Raw genomic sequence first — 12447 nt, 5'->3', positions numbered from 1 at the left:
ATCCGTAAATTCTCAAATTAAATATTTTCGGCTCGGAAAATTAAATCTATCAGTCCCATAACTTCTCAAATCAATATTAGCCCAAATATAGAATTTCATTCTCAAATCTCATAATTAAGAATTTAATATTTTCGGGTCTTACAATTCCTCCCCTCTAAGAAATGATTTCGTCCTCGAAATCACATTCAATCGAAACTATTCAATCTGATAGATTGAATGATTATCTGAAGTTATTCTCACTTCAATAATATAGCTCTGAACTTCGTATCTCATCTCTTCATCTCTTATCAGATTCTTTCTTCTTCGAATCTACTTCTAATCTCTTGTACTTTAATTCACTGAAAATAATTATTTCTGAGTTAATTTTTTTTCCTTAAACAAGGATATGTTGAATATTCACCTTTAACTCAGAATCTCTTCGCTATCTATTTCATTTGAGTAAAGTACATAGGAAAAAATCGAACTGATATTTCCTTAACTTGGATATGTGGAACAAATCAGGATTCCATCATATCAAGCTGAAAGGAATTAAGCTTTCAATCAATTCATCAATTCGGTATAACATCTCAATCAATGAAATTCAGTTTTCAGTGATGACTTTTTGTTTTCTCAAAATCATTCAATGCTTTCTGCAAACATAGATCAAGTCTACACTGTCATTTCAGTCATCGCTTCAAGATCAGTATTTCAACTTCATATTTTGAATCTGTAAATTAAACTCTGTTTTTTCTCTATTCTGAATTGAATGATGTTTTCAAGAATAACTTTTCCACTTAACTAATCAGTTTCATCTTTAAGAGTTATATCTATCATTCAATTACTAATTATGTTTTTTCTTCTCTGTTTTCATTTCGTACAGAATTCATCTTCCAAAATCTTTGTGTGTCTCAAATCCAATCTGATCTGATATCATATACTTTGGTAATATCATTTTAAACACAAAGAAATCGGATTTCTTTCTCATCGTATCATCATAGCATTATCTCAAAATCGACTCAATAGCTGTTACAGGAATTATAATCCTCAAGTGGCAACACATCAAATCAAGTAATACCGAATCAGGTATTAAAGTTCTGAGAATGTTCTCAACATCTGGAAAATCTACTCAGATAATCCATCAATCGAAGAATGGTATAATGCAATCTTATATAACCAAACTCTCAGAACATCAGTCAATCAATCGAATGCCACATTCTATCAAATAAATCTAAAGTGTAAATTCTGACAATAGATTTTAATCATTCCTGTAATTTCATCATATCTCTATCTTTCTCCACAGATCTGAATAGCTAGTTGTTTGTTAGTCACATCTCTACAGTGTATTCTGCAAAATCTGATTAGGTCTATTTGGGCTATTCATTAATCATAGACTAATATGTTGTATTCATAGAGTTCAAAGTATTCAGAGCTGTGGATAATCGGTACCATATTGATAAGTGTATTTTATACACTTAATTTATATATGATTTAATTGTTAAATATTTGTTTCGAGCAGATTTATGTGGGTATTTTGTTGTTTTTGTGTTTACAGTGAATTATGGAATTTTGTGGAGAAAAAGAATAATTATTGAATTTATTTGGAAAAATAAATTAAAGAGAAAAGAATTGAGAAAGTTGAGAAGAAAATAGAAGAAACGTACAGAAGAGAAGAAGAGAAGAAGAGAAAGAATGAACAGTGTTTGGGTTTCTTATTGGGCTTTAAAAGTCAGCGCTTTATTTAGCGCTAATGAGGAGAGGAAGAAGAGCTAACGCGCATAATTGAAGATTTGAAAATTCGAGTTGAAGGCGCGCCCGCGCCGTTCTTAGAGCTCTCTCTGTAGCTGTTTGGAAAGTTTTATTATTTCGGATAATTTTTATGGGCTTGTTTTTGTGGGCTTTTGCTGAGCGATATAAAAGAGATTCTTTGTCAGACAACTTGGGGGGAGCCGCCACAATATTTTTACAACGCACATCAGAGAATTGATCGTGATTTGCTGAGAAGATTTCTGAAGCTTAACTTGAACATGTTGGAGAATGAGGCGATCTGATCAATTAGGATTGATACCCGGTGCAGCGTAAGTTTAAAATTTTTGTATGGAACGATTCCATAAAAGGTAATCAACCTTAACGATTAAATTGTGTGTGTAAAAAATTAAATAACAATTATAAAATTTTTACCTTTAATCTCGAATCGAGATTTTGGACACCAACAGATTTCTCTGCTCTTGTTGTATATCCCTGGAACTGATGGACGAACTGTTCTTCAATCAGGTCCACGAATGGATATTTAATCCCGCTGATAGATTGCACTAGAAAATCTATCAGAAGTTTCTACGAAGAAGATTAACGATTTTGAATCCGTTAAAACCAAACTGTAATTCAAAATCACAGGCTGGATTTTTTCTCGAGTAGACAGGGAGGGGGGCGGCCACTCTTGTTAGAAAATACTTAGGTTTTCGAAAATTGTGGAACCTGTTGTATATAATTTCTGTACTGCAATAAACTTATTTATAATGTAGGCCACTAACAGCTTAGGGCCCATTTAGTCATAAGTTCAAGCTCGACAAGCAAATCCCGCATGTTCAGAAATTAATATAAAATTCATCGTGACTCCGATTGATAAACCGATTTCACCAATGTGCACAGAAACCATTTCTGACACCTTTTAAAGTCACGATAAATTTTTCTGAATCCGAATTCAGTGATTTCCAAAAATGGCCATCCCTATGTCATTTTAGGAAATCTTACTCCTCTACTCTTAAATAAGAAGTCCAACTTCTTCGTTCATTAAATTTAACTCTTTAAATTTAACTATCTCAACGGGGATCAAAAATCCATTACACTGTGTGACCCTCAATGGTTCAGGGATACAGCTAGCCGTGGGCTCACAACTCCTTGTGACTCGGAACAACAATTTCCGACTTGCCCATCGAATCATGGTATGAGCGCCTAGCAACATCGCCCCATGATTCCCTAGGTATCACTGATAGTGCCTACAAGAACCAATAGATTTTGGTTAGCGTACAGTACGGTCCCTTCATCCATATATCCCGATCGAATCAACAACCATTGGTATATCGAGAGTTGCTCGAGATTCGATAACTATGCAATGCATCTTGAAGATCAAATAGTGACATCGCATGTGCTACTAAGAAACCATTTCTTAAATCACATCATGTACTCTGGCCAGAGATTTGTCACACTAATATCTCCTCAGATCGCATAGGATATCCACACTCGCAAGTATGTGGTGAAATCCTTGACAACAAAGCATCGACTCCTATATGTGTTGTAACTGTACCCAATCCCGACACCTGATGACCCCAATAGAGTCGGTAAACGAGTCAAAGCACAGTACTAGCATATAGAGTCTCAATGATGTTTCAAGTAGTAAGGACTAATGGTGTACAACCAAAACCGCGGACTATATCCACTCGATAAGTGATAACCACTTGGAAAGTCCGTATAGGGTAGTTCGCTCATTCATCATATGAATATCCATTTGCATGATTCGAACATCTCTATGTTCCTTACCAATGAAACGTGGGGTACTCCGCATCGCAAATGCTAGTCTCAAAACCGAGCGATCCTTATCCTTATTATCGGACGGCTCAATCGACTAGGAACAGTTTAGAATATACAGTGACAATAAGATTTGTTTCATGATAGACATCCCCCATGTTCTACCTCATCTTACATACACTATAGTATATTCAAGGTCTTTATCAAAAACAACAATAGTATATCACAATATAACAATATGAAGAAAGATAAAGTCATTGCCATTAATAAAAGTGTAAATTATATTAAACAAAAGATTGTTTATACAAAGAGTCAACAAAGCCCTTAGCCCACAAGTTGGCTCACCGGGCACCCACTCTTTCAATCTCCCACTTGCCCTATAGCCAACTAGTCATACTACGTAGACCCATTGCTTCGCGATGTTTGTCAAATAATGGTCCTGGCAAGGGCTTAGTAAGTGGATCAGCGATATTGTCTGCAGAGGCCACTCTTTCGGACAGTGATGTCTCCTCTTTCCACAATCTCCCGGATGATGTGGTATTTCCTCAGTACGTGTTGGGATCTTTGATGAGACCTTGGTTCCTTTGCCTGAGCAACGGCACCCGTGTTGTCACAGTACACTGGGACTGGACCAACAACTTCAGGAATGACGCCCAACTCTTGGACGAAATTTCCTCATCCAAACGACCTCTTTAGCAGCAGCTGATGCTACAATGTAGTTCTGTCGCTCAGTGGTGGAATCCGCTGTGGTGTCCTGCTTGGAACTCTTCCAAGAGACAGCACCGCCAATGAGCATGAACACAAATCCAGATTTGACTTTGAGTCAACCACGTCACTTTGGAAGCGAGAGTCAGTATATGCCGTTCAATTTTAGGTTCTCTTCCTCCATATTCCATGAACATATTCTTAGTCCTTCGTAAGAACATTAAGAGTGTCCTTCTCTGCTTTCCAATGCATTTTGACCGGGATTAGCATATTATCTGCTCGTGACACTCAGAGCAAATGCTACATCCGGTCTGGTAGATATCGATCCTAATACATGAATACTACCTATGGCTGATGCTTATGGTACATGTGTCATTTTCTCTATCTCTTCATCAGTCTTGGGACACATAAGACTTGGATATGAGAAACTCCATGACACATGGGTAGATGTCCTCTCTTGGACCCATCCATTGAAAACCATTTTCAATAATGGTGTCGATGTAGGTTTGATTGAGTGAGTCCTATCATTCTCTTAGATCTATCTCTATAGATCTGTATCCCCAAGAATATAGGATGCCTCACCCAAATCCTTCATCGAGAATCTACCTGATAACCAATTCTTCGTTGACTACTGCCATCATCCCTACACATTTTCCCAAGTGAGTAGGATGTCATCAACATTAAAGTACTAAGAATGATCACAGCAGCCTTAACTACTTTCTTGTACACGCATGGTTCCTCCGGGTTCTTGATTAATACCAAAATCTTTTATTGTTTTAACAAATTTCTGGTTTCCACTTCTTGATGCTTGTTTTAGACCATAAATAGATCTCTGAAAGCTTTCATACCTTATGCTCGCTTCCAATGGATGTGTACCCCACAAGCAGCTTCATATAGATTTTCCATTCCTTAATGTCTCCATTAAGAAAAGCAGTCTTCACATCCATTTTCCATAGCTCATAGTCATTACATGCAGCTATGAGCAATAAGGATTCTATATAGACTTGAACATTGCAACTGGTGAAATGGGTTTTTATCATAGTCAACTCCGTGGTCTTTTGAGTATAACCCTTTTGCCACCAATCGCGCCTTGTAGGTCAATACCTTACTTACCATCAGGCCCAAGCTTTCTTTTGTAGACCCCATTTTACACCCTATTGGAACAATTCCATCTGGAGGATCTACTAAGAACCAAACTTGGTTTGTATGCATCGAATCTATTTCCGACTGCATAGCTTTCAAGCCATAAAATTTTTGAATCCCCATCATAGGTCGAGAGAGTCCTCTCGGATCTTCTAGGTATAGTCGTGTCAAGCAATGGGTGTCCTGAGGTGTTAGATTGTTATTTTGTATTTTCGGTTCTTTCACGAATTTCTTCGCGTTCCCATCAACGTGCCTTTCTTAGCCAATAAGAACTCCTTCTCCAAGAAGGTGGCATTCCTTGAAACAAACACCTTTTTTTCAGCAGGAAAATAGAAATAATAGTCCGATAGAATTCTTCGTACTACCCTACAAAATACAGCATAGAGCTGGATCAACTATCCAACTTATTTTATCTTCCACTGTCCGCTTCACGAAAGCAGTACATCCCCAAATCCTCAAGTACGAATACTTAGTGAGCTTTGCCATTCCATAACTCGTATGGTGGTTAGCCCACTACAGCTTTAGTGTGGATGTTGGTTTCAACAACAATACCCAACCGCCTTTCAAGCGCATAGCCCCAAAACGAAGGTGGAAGCTCAGTGAAGCTCATCAAGGACCGCACCATGGTCCCAACAAAGTTCCGTTAATGACGCTCCCTATACACCATTAAGTTGTGGTGTCATAAGAGGAGTCCACTGATAGAAGAATCCCATTCTCTTTTAGATAGTCCCGATAAACGCGGTACTCCAGTATTCTCCCACTTCGATCCGATCGAAGTGCTTTAATACTTTTACCTAGCTTGTTTTCTACTTTCAGCCTTGAATTCTTAGAACGTTTCAAATGCTTCAGACTTATATTTCCATTAAATAGTAAAAATACCCATACCTTTGAATAATCTTCAGTAAAGGTAATGAAGTAAGTGTGGCCATATTGAGTCCCAACTTCTAAATGGTCACACAAACATCTGTATGGATCAAATCCAACAGATTTTGACTACGCTCAGGTTTTCCTTTAAATAGGAGATTTTATTCATTTTTTCCTTTTAGGCAGGATTCACAAGTAGGTAGAGATGCTAATATCAGACCTATCAAACATGCCCCTCTCCCACTAAGGCTAAGTAGTTCATCCACCTCGAGGAAATATGACCTAGCCTAGCGTGCCAAAAGGTTTTTTCGGGTTTTGGCTATCGATTTTCCCTTTTGTTTGTTGTTGCCGGTTTATCAACATAAATTTTATTGGAACGTCTTTTAGTTTTAAGTTGTATAGAACGGTTTTCAAGTTGTCCATATCCAATCAAACAGTCATTCCTTGTAAATATATGCAAATCCCATTCACAAAATTGCAAGAATAAACCATCTCTATCAAGCATAGAAATAGAAATAATGTTTTTAATCAAATCCAAAACAAATAAAACATCTCTTAAAAAAGTATCTTAAATCCGTTTTCTGCAAAAATAAATAAACATCTCCCACGGCTTTTGCTTCAACTCTGGAACAATTTCCCGAGCCACAGCTGGGTCTCTCCCATCCTAAGCCTGCGACTTCTTGTCATCACCTGCAAATCATTGCAAATGTGGAATCCACATCCGGTATCCAATACCCAAGAATTAGTATTAAGGTGAAACGATTATTTCAATATAGAACATACCCTTTGCAGTTCGCAACTGCTCTAGATATTCCTTGCAGTTACGCATCCAATGAGACCGGGCATCTTGCAGTAATGGCAAACATCCATTGGATTTTTTACATGTTTGAAGCCTTTGTCTTGTACTTCTTCTCGGGTTACGATTTTCTTGGGTGGGGCAGAAACATTTCTTGCCCTTTGTACTTGGCCCCTTTACTTAGCAGAAGAAGAGGAGACCCATCCAAGAAAGTCCGTTTATCCTTCTTTAATGTGGATTCATATGTCACAAGCAGTATTGGAACCAGTCTCCTTCAAGGGAAGGAGGCCTCTATCTTGTACATATTGAAAATTACCACAAATCCGTCAAACGAAGAAAGGAAGAGACAGAAGTAGTTAAGTCCACGTTGAGTTCTTGCTCCAACAAACAAATCAAGAGGTTACCCAAAATCTGTATGAGCCAAATCACTCATACCCCATGATCACGGACCGAAGTCCCTTCCACGCATGCCACACGTCATTAGCGCCTTTACAGTAGCGAACCTTTCAGCCCTCGATTGACCCCCAAAAAGTTCCTTGAGTTGAACGTGAATGTCCCAGCAGCATTCACGGTGTCCCTCAAATCGCCTCTGGAGTTCATCAGACATCGAGGCTTGCATATAGCCATTTGGTCTTGATATCATGGTCCCACCATGTATCAAGCTTGGCTAACGCCTCCCGACTTACGTCAGCTGGTGCTTCCTTTGGAGGAGATTTTTCTTAACACTTAGAGCTTCATCTCCTAAGATCAAGAACAAACTTCAACTTACGGAACCATTCCGTATAGTTTGCGCCTAGTCGAACTTATTTTGTTCGAGGATCGAGAATATTGGATTACGCTGAATTCATCTTTATGAAATACTGTATAAGAAACAGACAAATATCCTGATTGTTTAAGTAAAAAAAAATTTACTAAGACATAAAATAGGCGATATATATTTTATGAATCTCATCTCCCACTATTTTAACGAGATCACTACCCTCTAGGTGAAAACGGAAAAACTGTTTTCCTTTAGGTGAGAACAAGGAGTCCAATTGACAATCTATGGTCCCGAATAATATCAGCCAACCGATAATTTTCAAAAGGTAGAGCCCAATTGCTTCCAAAACAACCTCCATGTTTTTTACCTCATGTCCAATAAGGGCCCAATAATTTGTACGCCGTTTACCAGTGACATGTCAAGATGACCATCAATATTAAGTTGTGATGGACAGGCGCCATGTGGATCCCCCAATAATATGAGCCGATCCATGGGAGTTCCACCCAACTTGTACATCATGTGTCGATCCAATGTTACAAGCTTTCCGACGAACGGGCCCCCCCCCCAATAATATGAGCCGACCCGGAAATCCGCTGGTAGCAACATCATAAATTAGCTCGTTGATATGAAGGTAGGAACATTTAAACAAATTTAAATTTCCTTTATTTATCTTGATATCAATTTTAAATCATAATTAAAATGCGGGATTTTTAATTATAAAAATTTGTCTCATCAATTTTAATAAAATTTTGTATGCTTGCCGGCTTCACACAATTATGTCTAAAACATGCATACAACGATAATATCACATTTATATAGGATGATCGATTCCTTTTCTAATCGACCCGTGGTTGCCAAACACGAGTCTTTAGTCCAATCCTAGGTAATATGCAGTATTCAATGCAATCCTAGTACATTTGGCTTCCAATTTTACATTTCTACGTCTTTATTGTCTGCTGGGCCCACCTCCATCTTGAAATCTTGATCTCCCCTCTAAGTTCTAATGTATTTACAATAAATAACAATCGCAAGTAGGGGATACATTGTTTAATGGGGAGGGAACCGGCCAGAAACCAAGCGCCACCTTTTATTTCATATGACATTCATATTGGGGCCATAAACCAGGCCCATTTTAATAAAACCAACAACAATAAATACAAAATTAAATTCCTAACATAACACCTACAAAATTGTTCATTTGTGGCAATCGATCATCCTTATCCAATAACAATTAATACAAAATTAATTTATTGGAAAACATGCAATGGCAATTTAAATTTAAATGAATAAAGTCATATTTCATACAAAAAATCTTATTTTACATACAAAATCATATTTTATCTTTTTATCAAATAAAAATCATATTTTATCTATCAAAACCATTTTTATGTATCAAATCATATTTTACTCAAAATATCCATAAGAGTCATATCTTATCAGGCAAATGGTACTAAAAATAATTAATTTCAAATATTCATTTTAGAGGATAGAAATATTAAAATTTTCCAAAAATTCAAATTTATCCAAAAATCAATTTTAAAATTTTCGGACTCGAACAATTCGATCCGACGCCTCGAGGACCAATCAAAAACTATTTTCTTCGGACCAAAAATAAAATTTTAACATATTAAAATTTTAATTTTAAAATTAAAAATTAATTTTTCTTTTCCTGTGGCCGCCCGGGATCATTCCCCGTCTGCCCGCACCCCGTAGGGCTCGGTGCCGGGCAGCGATCCAATCGCTGCCCCAGGTTTTTGCCCGAAAAAAATATTTTACTTTTAAAATTTTTATTTTGTATTCAAAAACCGAGGCCTAAAAAAATGTTGTACAATTCATTAATTTAATCGCTTGAATCTGAGCAACCTGGCTCTGTTACCACGACTGGAGAATTTGAGGCGATCAGATCAATTAGGATTGATACCCGGTGCACAAGCGGAAGTTTAAAATTTTTGTATGGAACGTTTCCATAAAAGGTATCAACCTTACGATTATATTGTTGTGTGTAAAAATTAAATATCAATTAATCAGATTTTTATACCTTTAAAATCCAATCGAGATTTTGGACACCAACAGTTTTCTCTGCTCTTGTTGTATATCCCTGGAACTGATGGACGAACTGTTCTTCAATCAGGTCCATGAATGGATATTGAATTCCCTCTGATAGATTGCACTATAAAATCTATCAGAAGTTTTTCTACGAAGAGATTAACGAATTTGATCCGTTAAACAAGACTGAAATTCAAAAATCCACAGGCGGAATTTTTCTCGAGTAGACAGGGATGGGGGCGGCCACTCTTGTTAAAAAATACTTAGGTTTTCGAAAATTGTGACCTGTTTATAGTGTAAAATTCTGTACGGCAATAACTTAATTATAATGTAGGCCACTAACAGCATAGGGCCCATTAGTCATAATCGTCAAGCCCGACAAGCAAAGCCCACATGTTCTTAAATTAATATAAAATTCAGCGTGACTCCGATTGATAAACCGATTTCACCAATGTGCAACAGAGAACCATTTCTGCACCTTTTTAAAGTCAAGATAAAATTTCCTGAATCCGAATTCAGTGATTTCCAAAAATGGCCATCCCTATGTCATTTTAGGAAATCTTACTCCTCTACTCGTTAAATAAGAAGTCCAACTCTTCTTCGTTCATTAAATTTAACTCTTTAAATTTAGATCTATCTCAACGGGGGGGAACAAAAATCCCTTACACTGTGTGACCCTCAATGGTTCAGGGATACAGCTAGCCGTGGGCTCACAACTCCTTATGACACGTAACAACAATTTTCGACTCAGCCCATCAAATCATGTAATGAGCGCCTAGCAACATCGCCCCATGATGCCCTAGGTAACACTAATTATGCCTACAAGAACCAATAGATTTTGGTTAGCGTACCAGTACGTCCCCTTCATCCATATATCCCGATCGTGAATCAACAACCATTGGTATATATCGAGAGTGCGCTCGAGATACGATAACTAATGCAATGCACATAGAAGATCTAACATTAGTGAACATCGCATGTGCTACTAAGAAACCCATTTCTTAAATCACATCAAGTACAATCTGGCCAGAGATTCGTCACACTAATATCTCCACAGATCGTATAGGATATCCACACCCTCGCTCGTATGTGGTGACCCTAGGACAACAAAGCATCGACTCCTATATGTGTTGTAACTGTACCCAATCCCGACACCTGAAACCCCAATAGAGGTCGGTAAAACAGTCAAAGCACAGTACTAGCAAATAGAGTCTCAATGATGTTTCAAGTAGTAAGGACTAATGTAGTACAACCAAAACCGCGGACTATATCCGACTCGATAAGTGATCAACCACTTGGAAAGTCCGAATAGGGTAAGTTCGATCATTCAATCATATAAAGAATATCCATTTGCATGTTTTCATACAATCTCTATGTTCCTTACCAATGAAACGTTGTACTCCGCATTCGCAAATGCTAGTCTCAAACTCGAGCGAACCTTATCCTTATTATCGGACCGCTCAATCGACTAGGAAACAGTATAGAATATACAGTGACTAATAAGATGTGTTTCATGATAGACATCCCCATGTTCTACCACATCTAACATACACTATAGTATATTCAAGGTCTTTATCAAAACAACAATAGTATATCACAATATAACAAAAATGAAGAAAGATACAGTCATTGCCATTAATAAAAGTGTAAATTATATTAAACAAAAATTTGTTTATACAAAGAGATCATCAAGGCCCTTAGCCACAAGTTGGCTCCCCGGGCACCCACTCTTCCAGAAAAACGAAGACGGAGTTTGAAAGACCAAACACGGCGTCGACGAAGGATATTGTATATTATCTTTTGATTTAATTCTGAACATGTTTGGATTTATTATTTATTGTTTTCAGAATTTAATTATGAACTAATTTTTTATGAGTCCTAGAGGTCGTATGGAACCTGGTGTAGACGCTTTCATGAATTTTTTTTTGGGGAAATATTTTTTTTTAAATTGAATTGAGAGTTTCTTCTAGATTAATTGTTTTTTCTAGAATTGAATTATCTCGTTTCAATTAACTGATCAATAATTGATTATGTTATATATTATTTGAAATCATTGCTCGGGAGAGGGGATTTTTAAATAGGACATTAGAAAATACACTGCTACTTATGTATACAGCATCAGTAACTCGGAGAGTGTATGATTTTAACAGAGCTTTTTAAAAAAAAGAACATTGGCGTTTGAGATAGATCACTACGATAAATTCTTAATAGGGATATTGGAATTTAATTGTAGTTGATAAAGCATTATTTGTTTCTCGGGAGAGGGAAATAATAATACTTAAGTGTTCAGGGCTATTAATCGATTGGAATGTCAGGAAGAGAGTTAAATTAATTATCTTTTATTGTTGTAGAAACCAAGTTAAGTCTAAACCTCAAGACCATTTTATCTCTGAATTGATTTATAAGTCTGAAAGTTGTGTGCGTGCTTTAAATCATCTGATTATTTATTTTATTTGCAAAATTCCCTCAAAGTTTGATTTTCTAGATAAAGTTTAGAATGTATTTTAATTACGAAGTACTAAAAATTTTCATTTTAACCCTGTGGGATCGCTTATCTTAATTATTCACTATATTAAAACTTGACAATCGTGTATCCACTTGCGAGGAAATTTCACAACAAGTTTTTGGCGCC

The sequence above is a fragment of the Henckelia pumila genome, unplaced genomic scaffold (assembly GCF_033568475.1).
Source record: "Henckelia pumila isolate YLH828 unplaced genomic scaffold, ASM3356847v2 CTG_41:::fragment_1, whole genome shotgun sequence".
Lineage (NCBI taxonomy): Eukaryota > Viridiplantae > Streptophyta > Magnoliopsida > Lamiales > Gesneriaceae > Henckelia > Henckelia pumila.
Note: the sequence above shows the minus strand (reverse complement) of the source record.